This window comes from Bos indicus, chromosome 25 (assembly GCF_029378745.1).
Source record: "Bos indicus isolate NIAB-ARS_2022 breed Sahiwal x Tharparkar chromosome 25, NIAB-ARS_B.indTharparkar_mat_pri_1.0, whole genome shotgun sequence".
Classification (NCBI taxonomy): Eukaryota; Metazoa; Chordata; class Mammalia; order Artiodactyla; family Bovidae; genus Bos; species Bos indicus.
In genome coordinates, this window is record NC_091784.1 from 35,222,909 (window position 1) to 35,236,032 (window position 13,124).

At 44.8% G+C, this 13,124-nt stretch overlaps 1 protein-coding gene across 2 annotated transcripts in view; it reads left to right on the top strand.

Moving 5' to 3' along the window:
* The window catches only part of POR (cytochrome p450 oxidoreductase), a 54,286-nt gene that overhangs the window by 5,967 nt on the left and 35,195 nt on the right, over window positions 1-13,124 (top strand). The window contains exon 1 of one of the 2 annotated variants that reach the window (XM_070780065.1): window positions 8,822-8,846. The exons of the other annotated variant lie outside the window; for it this stretch is intronic. The gene's annotated coding sequence lies outside the window, so the exon portion shown is untranslated. Of the gene's footprint in view, window positions 1-8,821; window positions 8,847-13,124 lie in introns of those variants that run through there. 2 annotated transcript variants of the gene reach the window in all.

Sequence of the window (13,124 nt, forward strand, 5' to 3'; positions counted from 1 at the left end):
TGTGCCCGGCTTCTTTCAGGGGTGGGGTTTAGGGAGGTATGCATTCCAGTCACGGGAGAGTGGCCCACTAGGAATTTGTGGTCTTGTGAAGAAGGGCATTTATCGGTTTCAGTTAGGGTTGCAGAACCTTTGTGATTATGAAACCACACGGCGTTACCTGGACACATTGGACACAGTCACTTATGTAATGTGATTTGCAAATTTTAAAAGGTCATTGAGCATGACAGCAGAAATGGGCAAGCCTGTCCCTCCTGAAACCCTCACCAGTGAGGTCTCTGGCCCTGCTAATGACCTCACCATCCCCTGGTCCCTGAAGCTCTAAGGACAGAGGACATTTCCACTTTCCCTCATATTCTCTCTGGGTTGCCACCAGCACTTAGTCCCGACAGTTTTTAGTCTTTGAATCCCCTTCCGCTGCTGCGGTCTTTCTGTGGCCCCTGTCATTTCCTGCCTCACCAGCCCTCGAATTGGCCTCCCCGCATCCATAATTCTCCCTCCCGCTCCTCCCCATCACTTCTCATGATCTGTCCATGGTACCATTGCTCATTATCACTCTTTGCTCAAGAATACAGTCTCACTGTCTTAATGCTTTCTGTTTATTTTTCCTCTTTCTTCATCTGCTTCCAACAAGAATATGGAAGTGTTCAATCACTTTAGTCGAGTCTGACTCTCTGTGACCCCATGGACTGTAGCCCACCAGGCTCCTCCATCCATGGGATTCTCCAGGCAAGAATACTGGAGTGGGTTGCCATTCCCTTCTCCAGGCTGTCCTCCCGACCCAGGGATCATACCCACATCTCCTGCGTTACAGGTAGATTCTTTTCCTACCTAGGAAGCCCGAATTCTTTAACATCTTGAACCACCTGGGAAGCCTGAATATGGAAGTAACTTATAATAAGGAGCCTCATTCTCCCTCTCCCTAATGGCAGCGTGGTTGGAATAGAATGTGATTTGTCGGGGACAGAGAAATCCCCACCGTTTCCGCATATGTCAGCCAGCACGTGGAACAGCGCCAGGTGTGCGGTAGGGCCTCAGAAACACTAATGGGATGAGTGGAGGGTGAGTGCCTCTGGTTTCTCTCTGCCCAGTGTCTTGCCAAACTTTCTGCTGCATATTGACTGAGATGCCAGTATTGGGTCTCATCTGTATTTTTTAAAGATTATTCTAAGACACAATATGAATTTTTGGTACAATTTTAGTTTTCCATCTAGTTGTGACATTTTAAATGTTTCAAATTCCTCCTGCCTTTGGTAGTTGATTCAGTAATTGTTTTTTAATTGAAGAAGGGAAAGAACTTCTGTACTGCCCCTCCATAATATTAATAGCATTTTAAGCTTTGCCTTGTCCGGAAAAGGTGGTGAAGGGCGTGCAAGTGGGTAATCAAGTGGCTCTGATGCCAGTTGGTCTAGGTTTAAATCCTGGTTCTAACGCTTATCAGTTCCCTGACTTTAGACAAGGTACTCTGATCACCGTGCTAGTTGTAGCTCCTATACCTCAGAGCGTTGGTGTGAGGAGGAAAATAAATAGTGGAAAGTCCTAATGTGTGTGCTTCATAACCTGGTAACTGTTGTTACGGTTAGTGTTTATTTAGGAAAATAAAGTAGATGAGGTAAATAGAAAATGATGAGACCTAGGGATAAGGCTAGTGTATGGCTGCTGGAGGCTGTTTGGCCTTGTCTTGAATTTCCTGATGTCTGGAACAAAGAGAGGAAGACGCACCAGGAGGTGGGAGTGCCTGCTGATGGATACAGCTTTCCTTTGTTGGGGGAAAGGGGTGATGAAAATGTCCTGGAGGTCGTTAATGGTGCTGCTTGCAGAGCGGGTGAACATACTGAAAACCACAGAATCGTACACTTTGGGGATTTGGGAGTGTGTGAATTATATCTTGATTTTTATATCAGGACTTCCCAGGTGGCACAGTGGATAAGAATCTGCCTGCCAGTGCAGGGAACATGGGTTCAGTCCCTGGTCCAGGAAGATTCCACATGCCTTGGAGCATCTAAGCCCACGTGCTCCAACTACTGAGCCCCCTTGCTTCAGCAGCTGAAGCCTGCACACCGAGAGCCCGTGCTCCTCAACAAGGGAAGCCACCGTGATGAGAAGCCTGTGCACCACAACTCGAGAGAAGCCCCTACTCTCCGCAACTGGAGAAAGCCCGCCCGTAGCAACGAAGACCCAGCCCAGCCATAAATAAATAAATAAAATTTTAGGAAGAAAATATTAATACTATTTGCTTTAAAAAAATCAGACCAATAAGCTGAATTTTTCTTCCTCGTATTAAGAGAACACGGTCAGGCAGTCCACAGCTCAGCAGCTCGTGGTTTAGTGCAGGTGGTATAATAACCATGGACACTTTTATAGGCACCATGAGACAATCCTCTATCCCCACAGGGTCTGATTCTTCCCGACTCGTTCATGCTGTTCTGTTGTGAATTTCGGATAACCCATCTGCCCAAACCCTGCTACCTGAAAGCGTGATATGACTCGGCAGGCAAAGATCATGGAAATGACCTTCAGTTGTGCTCATACAACTTGATTGACAACAGGCCTTTAATGGGCGGCAGTGGCCTAATGTCAAGGCAAAATACAGGCAGAGCCGGGGATCAAAACAATGCCATCTGAGGCCCGAGCCTGACCTCATGATAAAAGCTGGCCCCCGGAAAGCGCACGGCCACGTCTCTGAATGCTGGCCTCCATCAGCGCCTCCATCACTGGGTGCGGAGCTGCTGCCTGGCCTGGCCTTGTGTGGCTGCCTGGTCCTCACTGCCGCGGCAGAGAGTCGGTCTTTGAACCAAAAGGCACCATCTGCTGCTGGCCCAACCTGGGGTGACCAGCCAGCCTGGGAACCACCTGGGAGGATGGTGCACCAGGATTGGGCTGCCCCCTTCTCATCTGTGGGCAGCCAGTGATGGCTAGAGCAGTGACAGGGTCTCACACGGCCATTAAATCTCCCCCTTTGAGTTACTAGCTGTGGGACCGTAAGTAATTTGCTGGTTCCTTAGGTCTTCAGGTTTGTGTCTGTGAAATGGGTGAAATATTTACCTAAACAGGCTAATCATAAGCACCAAAGAGCTTGTGTGAAGTGCCTAGCGTGGTGCTTGACCCACGGCGCTCTTTGGGTGGGTGCTGTCTCTAGGCCTGCCCTCTGCCTGCTGAGCAGGCAGGCAGCGCACGAGGTGCTGATGAGGACCCTGCAGCCTTTTTGTCCCCTGTGGTGCCCAGGGCTGGCTTTTTGAGGATCGAGGTATTAACTCTTGCTGCTCAGTGATTATGAGGAATCCTGGTTGTCAGATTCTCGAGACTGGCTGGAGAAGTCCAAAGATGATGAGTAGAACATAATGTGAGCTTTAGGAGCTTGTAATCCGGTGAGAGAAGCAGATCTGGAGGTAACTACAACCTGAGGCAGAGGCTGCCACGTGCCAGAGCTGTGTGTGGCCATGAAACCAGGAGCCAAGGTTTTTTGGAGGAAGTGGCACTTGTGAAGGGACAGCTTTGATGGCTACAGAAAGAAAAGGAAGACCATCCTCTGGGGGGAAGGCAGTGAAGCAGAAACAGGCAGCAGTGTAGCACGTGTGTTTTGGGGGGCTGATAGGAAGGCCTCACAGTAAGGATGCTACTGGATTTTTTTAGAAAGCTTTTTAACCAATTTTCGACTTACAGAAAATTGCAAAAATAGTTGCAAGTTTTCTTATATTCCTCACCCAGCTTCCCCTGTTGTTAGCATCTTAAAAAATTATAGTAAAATTAGCAAGAACAGGCAATTAAGATCAGCACGGTATCATGAACTGTAAACCAGGGGTCGACAAACTTTTTCTATAAAGGATCAGATAGTGAACACTTGAGGCTTCATGGGCCAGAGGTCTCTGTCCCAGCTACCAAGTCTGTTGCTTTAGCGAGAAAGCAGCCATAGATCATCTGTAAATGAACAAGCATGACCGTGTTCCAGTAAAACTTTGTTTTCAAAAGTAGTCAGCTAGTTGGGCATGGCATGAAGACCGTAGTTTGCCAGTCCTTGAATGAAGCTCCACCCCTCATGAGAATTTCACTTGTCTTTCCACTCATCTTCTCTCTACTCCAGGCTCTCACCCAGGATCCTACAGTGCCCCGACTTGTCAGGTGTCCTGATTCTCCTCCAGTCCCTAACAATTCTCCTTTCATAACCTTGATGCTTTAGGAGAGAGCCAGTCCGTTGTTTTGTAGAATGCCCTTCAGTTTGGGTTTGACCAGTGCTTTCTTGTGATTGGTTTGAGGTTGTGCATTTGTGGCAAGAGCACAACAAAACTGGTGCTGTGCCCTTCTCAGTGTCTTGTCTCAGGGGTCCATTACTGATGATGCCTACCTCGACCTCTTGATTAGGTTGGTGTCTGTGGCGGTTTTCCATTGTGAAGTTTTTATTTTTTCCGTTTGCAGTTTTTTAGGTATCTTGGAGGAGATAACTTTGAGACTATGTCAGTCCTGTCCTCCCCACCCAGCCCTGCCTCAGAACTTTTTGCCCACTGATTTTAACACATCCATTGGTGGATCTTACCTGCAGTAGTTCTTACTGTGGTGTTTCTCTGATGGTAGTCCTGTCTCTTCCTCTTTCCTTCTAAAACATTTATTAGTTGGAACTCTACTGTGAGGAAGGCTTCTTCTTTCCCTCCCATTTTTATATCTGGACTCATGGAATGTTTATTTGTCCTATGGTTAAAACTCCATTAGCAGCAAGCACTCCAAAGAGGAAATTAAGAAAATCATTTATAGTAGCGTCAAAAAGAACAAAATACTTAGGAATGAATTTAAACAAGGAGATGCCAGACTTTTGCACTAAAAACTGCAAAACATTGCTGAAAGGAAATGAAGAAGACTTAAATGGAAAGATATTTCTCTTCATGGATTGGAAGACTTACTATTAAAGTGGCATTATCCTCACTCTGATCCAAGCAGTGTACAGGCTCAGTGCAGTCTCGATCAAAGTCCTAATGGCTTTTTATGCAGAAATGGAAAAGCTGATTCTGAAATTACTATAGAATTTCAAGGAACCCCAAAGAGTCAAAACAATATTGAAAAAGATCACACTTGGAAGACGCATACATACTAATTGCAAAACTTATTTCACAGCTGCAATAATTAAGACAGTGTGGTCCCATTATAAGGATAGATAATGGATAGATCAATGGAATAGAACTGAGCCTCCAGAACTTAACACATTTGCGTATGATTAATTGATTTTTTTTCTTTTTGACAAAGATGTCAGGGCCATGCAATAGGGAAAAAATAGTGCTGGGGCAACCAGATATCCACATGTGAAAGAAAGAAGCTGAACCCTTGCCTCACACCATATACAGAAATCAACTCAAGATGGATCAAAGATCTTAATGTCAAAGCCAAACGGAAGATCTTAGAAGAAAGCAGGGGTTAATCTTCATGATCTTGGATTTTGCAGTGGTTTCTTAGATATGACACCAAATCACAAGCAACCAAAGGAAAAACAAAAAACAGATAAATCGGTCTGTTATGGACTAAATGTTTGTGTCCCCATAAAATTCAGTGTTGAAATCCTGACCCTGGAAATGCTGAACTGCTGCTTCTCTGCTCTCTGCCATGTGAGAGAGCAGCTGTCTACAGAACACACAAGGGACTCTGGTCAGACATGGAGTCTGCTCATGCTCTGATGCCAAGATCTTCCCACCCTGCAGAATTAATGAGAAATAAATGCTTGTTGTTTTAAGTCTGCAGTATTCATAACAACAGCCCCAAGCTGAGACATGGACTTGCTGTTTCTGTAGCCAAATAGCTTAGATTTTATTCATCAGTCTGCTGAAGCATTCCTCTGTCAGAAACGATAGATGCCATCCAAAAATGTGTCTGATATCCTTGCCTTTTAACTGTTGGGGCTCGCTGAATCGAAGCAGCTGAATTTGACGCACTTCCACTGCCACCTCCTTCAGGAATTAGCTCATCTCCCTGGGCTTGACATAGCGAACAGGCAATGTCTGGCCACATCCAAACCTTGTAGAGTTATCTTTTGCCCAAGAAATTTTGGATTTTGACAAGAGAGCAAGTCTCCTGAGTGATCGCATAGATGGGGAAATGAGCATACAGAGATCTGATCTTATAACGGAAGCCCAGTGCAACACCCTTGATCTTGTTCTGTGTGTGACTATAGATAATGCCAGTGATAGCCAGGTCCTTCCTGTCTCCCCACCATTCATCACCCCAGAGCCTCTTTTCCTTTCCGAGGAGGCCGAGTTCTACATTAAAGTGATTGAAGACCGTCCACAGGGTGGCCCGGGGGCCCTTCACAATCATTGTGCATCCCTTCAGAGAGAGTGATGTCAGCCTTTTCTGGAATCTTGATGGTCTGATTGCTGAGAATGGGCTTCCTCCCCACAGTAGATGCAGCAGAGAGGATGCCCCATCCCGCACCCCGTGCCACTCCTCTTGTGGGATCTTAGTTCCCAGCCAAGGATTGAACCTGGGCCTTGGGAGTGAGAGCATGGAGTCCTAAGTACTGAACCACCAGGGAGTTCCCGATGCGGTTTGTTTTTAATCTGCTTCTGCCCTGAAGAAGTGATCCACCGACCTTCTCTGGGTGCCTGCCAGGTGTTCTCTGCAGCTTTACCCATATTCTCCTCCCAGCAGCCCTTTTGGAATTTTTTTTTTTTTTGGAATTATTAATAATGATGATTCTCCATTTTAGATGGGCAGGCAGCTGAGGGAAGTCAAGTTTTGCCCACAGTCATAGAACGATAAGTGGCAGAGCAATTTTGAACTCATTTTATTTAGAGCTATGACCCCATTTTACCTGCAGGCCCTTCTGGCTCCTCTTCACTCACCCCCTCCCCGATGCCTCCATCTCTGCGGTTTTTTACCCTCTCCCATCAGGAAGCCATCCTAGGCAGCCTCTGCCCAACCGCGAACCGCGTGGGCCAGAACCTGTGCTGCTTGTTTTGGCGGGGAAGTAACTGTGTGTCCCTTCTCTTGCCATAGAAAGGACATCTCCTACCTAGTTTGTCTTCTCCTGTTTAGTTAGTATGGTGCTGGGTACCTGGGCGTGGAGGACCCACTCTTGATATGAGTGCAGCGGTTTCTCCTCAGGGCAGTTTCTCTCTGGACAGTTGTCTTCAAATCAGCGTCACCATCAGTATTTCTGTGATTCTTTGCAATGTTGCCACAGGCATCATTTATGTAAAAGCCAAACAAGGGTTAAAAAACCACCTGGTTGGCTAAGATGAGAAGTGATTGAGGCTGGCGGTGGTAAAACCAGTCTGCAGGTTTGGCTCACTAAACTCCTGCCAAGTCCCATACCCTTTCACTCTGTCCCTCTGCCCCAGTTTTTCTGTTTTATAAAGCAGTGGACTAGAGAGAAATCAAACGGAAGATGGGGCTATTTCACTCCCCTCTGTGTTATAGCCCCTTCTCTGTGAAACCACTCCTAGTGAGAAAAGTCACAATTTCTAGTTGCAATTCAAATATTCCTTTTGGAAAGTAGTCTTGGTTTCCTTTGATGTGACTGAAGTGTAGGGATTCAAGAGTCACCAGATGATGAAAGAGTAGTTACTCACTTTCTCTAGAGAATACTAGAATGGGGGCGTTTGGGAATTTGACATAATACTATAAATATTAACATATGAATAAAACAAAGTAAACAAAAACTCCCCACGGCTCTTAACACTGTGAACGAATAAACAAAGGTGGGCAGGTTGCTTTTTACTTTGTTTTGTCTTCCTGGTAAGATGGTTTGGAACAAGGACAGGCTACTCCTCACGCCAGAGCGGACAGGTGAGCTTGGATAGATGTGCCATCGTCTTTCCATTCCGACCGATGGAGGTTGACAGAGACCTCACTGACCTTGTCTGCTGATGGTAGAAAAGTGCAGACAGCGGACCACCAGGCTTTGGCAGGGGTTCCGACTCCTACCTGTGTGTTCTTAAAGCCCAGAAGAGCTGTTGCGGCACCTCTTTGAGTCATTTCAAACCTTCCGAGCTCTGCTCTGGGTCTGCCCTCCTTGGGTACCAGACTTGTCTCCTGTCTCCTTGCGGGAGCTTCCGGGGCCTGTGTGCACACCCACCTTCCGTCCCCATGGAAGTTAAGGTTTCCATGTCGGAAATCAAGGCGAGCCCATCAAGGATGGCTGAAAGACTGCCCTTCTTGGGTGCCAGTGTCCTGGCCTCCCTGGAGTCCTTCTGGATTCTTATCAGTGGGGTTTTTTGTTTTTGTTTTTGTTTTTTAACCATTTCCTTCCCATGCTGATGGGGATGCAGTGTTTTGTGGAGTTACTGCCTCCTCCCCAGGTTAGAATGCAAAGGGAAAGCTGCAGAGAAATGCTGAAAAGAAATTGCTTTGTGGAAAATAATTTGAAAGTGAGTCAAGGGTCCTAAAAATCTTTATTCCCTTTGATTCAGAAATGTTTCTAAGATATATTTGGAAACCCTATTTTAAACAAATAATCAGAGGTGCACAAAGTTTTATCTTGAAAAGGTGTCAGTCATCTTGTTTATCGTGGTGGTATTTGTAATAGTGAAGATATTCAGTAAGCTACTGTGTAGTCGTAGGCTGGAAGAACATTTGAGATTTTTATAATGTTCAGAATTTAACAAATGAAAAAAGCAGGACAAAATTATTTGTAGTATAAAACCAATGATGTTAAAAATAAATATATTTTATAGTACACACGTAAAAAAATGGATGGGACAGAAACAAAGCATTTGGGTTGTGTTTTCTTTATGTTTTTTAATGTAATACATTTTCTTCAATAAGCTTGTATTTATTTTAACTTATTTTTATCTTGAAATAGTTTCAGATATACAGAGAAGTCGCACAAATAGTGCAAAGAATTTTTGAGTACTCTACAGATTCCCCAGGTATTAACATTTTACTTTATTATTTTCTCTCTTTCTCTCCCCCTTTTATTGTTAATATTTTACTTTTTGGCTGCCCCGTGAGGCAGGCGGGATCTTAGTTCCCTGACCAGGGATCTGACCCTCATCCCCTGCGGTGGAAGTGCAGAGTCTCAGTCACTGGACAGCCAGAGAAGTCCCTCTCTTTCTCTTTGAAACTGAAGTGTAATCCCCTGCGTCTCTGTGTTAGTTCCCGGTGTGCAACACAGCGCACGGTATTCCTGTGTGCCGCAAGACGATCCCATGGTCAGTCTGGTAACCGTCTGTCCCCATGCAAAGACATTAGAGGTATTAGCTCTATTCCCCATGCTGTGCATTTCATCCACATCCTCTCTGGCATTCAGGGAACCAGTTTGTTCTCTGAATCTATTTCTGTTTTGTTTTTTAGGACTCCACAGATAAATGAAATATATGGTATTTGTTTCTCCATCTGATTTATTTCACTTGGTATAATACCCTCTAGATCCATCTGTGTTGTCACAAATGGCAAGATTTCATTCATTCTTATGGCTGAGTAAGTGTCCGTGTTAGACATACACCATGTCTTCTTTATCCATTCATCTATGGATGGGCACTTAGGTTGTTTGCATATATTGGCTATTGTAAAGAATGCTTAGGGGTGCACTATGTTTTTTAGAATTCGTGTGTTTATTTTCTTTGGGAAAATACCCAGAAGTGGAGTTGCTGGATCATAGGATGGTTCTAGTTCTGATTTTTTGAGGCGCCTCCATAGTGTTTTCCATAGTGGCTGCAGCAAGTTACCTTCCTACTAACACTGCACAAGGATTCTCTTTGCTACATTCACACCAACACTTGTCTTTCTCACTGTCATGTTTTTCCTTGATCTTTTTGAGAATAAGTTGTACATATGGACATATGAAGTACCCCTAAGTACTTCAGTGTTTCTTTTCTGAGATCCAAGGGCATTTTCTTACATAGCCATGGTTTAATAATATCAGGAAATTAACACTGATATTCTGTGTTCATTGTCTAATCATAGAATTTTTTTCAAACTTACCACTGTCTTTTATAGCAAAAAGAAAAAATTTTTTATTTTTTCTTGGTCCAAGATTGCACTGAACTGTAACCACCCACTCTTTACTTTCCTTTGATCTGAAGCAGTGCCTCAGTCTTTCTTTATCTTTGTGACCTTGACATTTTTCAAAAAGTCAGGCCATCTCTTTATGGAATGTCCCTCAGTGTGGATTTGTCTGTTTCTTCCTGATATGATTCAGATGTGTTTGTGGAATGTCACAGAAACGGCCTTTTGTCCTTAAAGCCCTGCATCAGGTGCTTTCACTTCGTCCCAGTATTGAATTCTGACCTCTTGATTATGGTGGCGTAAGCCACGTTCTCCACCTTTTATTTCAGTATTGACTCTTGCATTATTCTTTTATCCATTGGGTTCTAATCTGTTGCTGGTGGTATTTATCTTGCTGTTCAAGTTGTCCCAGATTTCCCAGTGGGAACCCCTTCAGGTGCACTCCTGCCTTCTTTAGACACGTCCCTGTCGTTCTTCAAGCCCTCCCGTGCTCTAGCACAGCAAAGTGATCCAGGTTCATCCACTGCTTTTCCTGCCCTTGTTCCTGAGTCAGCCATCTCTCCAAGGAGCCTGAGTTTCTTTGGTTGGAGAATGGTGTTGAGAAGCCAAGATTTGGATGCTAAATGGCTTCTTGCTCCTAGGATATCTTTATTTCCTCTCAGCAGACGAAAGTAGGAAATACACACAAACACATACGCATTTCCATGTTCATCTTCATATATGAAGGAGCCATTGTGTATGCTGATATCTCTAGTTTCAGTCCGACCCCACAGCATTCATTCCCTGATCTCTCTTCCCATATTTGTACCTCCCTCCTTCAGCAGTAAGAAATCCAGCTCCTGTGAATCTAATATCGTAAGTAACACAGTCATCTCCTTATAAAGAATAGACAAAGCAAAGGTCCTTTTAGACACCAGCCCACCACCATCATATTCTAGATGTTTCCTAGAGGAAATCACTATTGTATATATCCTCCTGGATCATTTTTCTGGAGAACTACCTAATTTTTCTTTTATTTCACTAGTGGTTTCATAATGAGACTGTCGCTGCCTTCTGTGTTACGTATATATAATGACAGTATTTCAGTGAGAATACGATTAGTTCCACATAACTTTTTTTTTTTAACTATTGTATAGCATCCCATTACTTGGAATGGAAAACGTAAGCACCCAGTTCGGGGGCTGGTACAGGCAGTGCTGAGCTCAGTGAGAGACACAGTCAAGAAAGAAAGTCACCAGACCCAAAGGTCTGGGTATACATTTTTTTCTTTTTCCATAAGAAAAAAGCTTTAAAAGTATTTTTCCAGTTAGGTAAATAGCACATACTCATTATTTATTTATTTTTTTTCAAGTTCACAGTCCCAACTTTATTGTCACTTGGTCACACGCACTTTAAAAAACACACACGCTTGTAAAATACCCACACATCAGGAATTAGAAGGCCATAAAACAAGGGGCTTACAGGTGCCAAAAATATCCTAGGATTCAGAATAAACAAAACTCAAAAACTTATTTGTTCAGAACACAAAGATTTTGTTGTTCATGACGTTTAAGTTTTGCTGTTGTTTTAAAGGGATATTTTAGGGACAAAAATGAAGCTTCTTGCGTTGCCTGAGGCAGGGCCTGACTTCTGTCTTCCTTGAAAGCATTCTGCAAACTCCAGAAGCCGGTCTGTGCTGGCCTTGCCGTTCACGCCCAAGCCTGTGTCTGCAGGGCTACAGGGCATCCAGGATGTGGTCGATCTTGCCAACCAGGTCCTGCCGCTTTCCCGAGATGAGTTTCTCGTTCTCGATGTATGTGTCTTTCTTGAGCTTGCCGGCCACCAGCCGCTCAGCCTCCACCGCCGCCTTCAGGACCAGCTCCTTGACCTGCGCGTCCAGTCTCTGCATTTCGCTCACTTTGTCTTACAGGTCGGAGCCCTCGGTCTTCAGCCAGGACTGCGGCAGCGCCACCTTGCTGGTCAGGGCCTTGTGCTCCGTCTCCAGGCTCTTCTTGCCGCTCTTGAGAGTGGACACATCTCGGGACTGTTTGTACCTGTTGACCGTCGTCATACATTAAAAATAAAGTGGGGGAAAAAATCCCCCCCCCCCAAGATAATATTTTGGTGCTCCGTTCACATACGCATGCTATGCTATGCTAAGTCACTTCAGTCGTTTCCGACTCTGTGCGACCCCATGGACGGCAGCCCACCAGGCTCCCCTGTCCCTGGGATTCTCCAGGCAAGAACACTAGAGTGGGTTGCCATTTCCTTCTCCAATGCAAGAAAGTGAAAGTGAAGTCGCTCAGTCGTGTCTGACTCTTAGCGACCCCATGGATTGCAGCCTAACAGGCTCCTCCGTCCATGGGATTTTCCAGGCAAGAGTACTGGAGTGGGGTGCCATTGCCTTCTCCGCACATATGCATATGGAGACATAAATACTTTACATCCTAGAATACATGTGCTGTTTTGTGGGTACTTTTTTTTCCAGTGTAACTTCAGTCTTTTAATACTCAGCTTGATGAATTTTTACATAAACTTCCCAGGAACTACTGCTCCAGATGAGATACTGGACATTGCCCAGTAAGCCAGAAGGTTCCCTTGTGCCTCCTTCTCCACTGATGACCCTTGACCTAAAGGTAACCACTATTCTGACTTCTGTCACCATTGACTGCTCTTGCCTCTTCTTGAAGTTCAGCCATAAATGGAATCCTTTAATAAGTCCTCTCCTGAGTTTGGCTTCCCTCGTTCAGCATTACGTCCGTGAGATTCAACTGTGTTACTGTGGGTAGCAGCAGTTCATTCTTTATCACGGTCATGGGTGCTTTTGTTGTTTACTTCTTTATCATTAAGACTTTTCATAGTAGTCACAGCTACATTTATGACAGCACATAACCCTGTGCTAGGCACTGTTCTAAATCCTTGACAATTTCAGCTTGTTTCAGTTCAGTTTAGTCGCTCATTCGGGGCCAAATCTTTGTGGCCTCATGGACTGCAGCACACCAGTTTGCTCAAACTCATGTCCATCGAGTCAGTGTTGCCATCCAACCATCTCATCCTCTGTCATCCCCTTCTCTTCCTGCCTTCAATCTTTCCCAGCATCAGGGTCTTTTCCAGTGAGTCAGTTCTTCACATCAGGTGGCCAAAGTTTTGGAGCTTCCGATTTAGCATCAGTCTTTCCAGTGACTATTCAGGACTGATCTCCTTTAGGATTGACTGGTTTG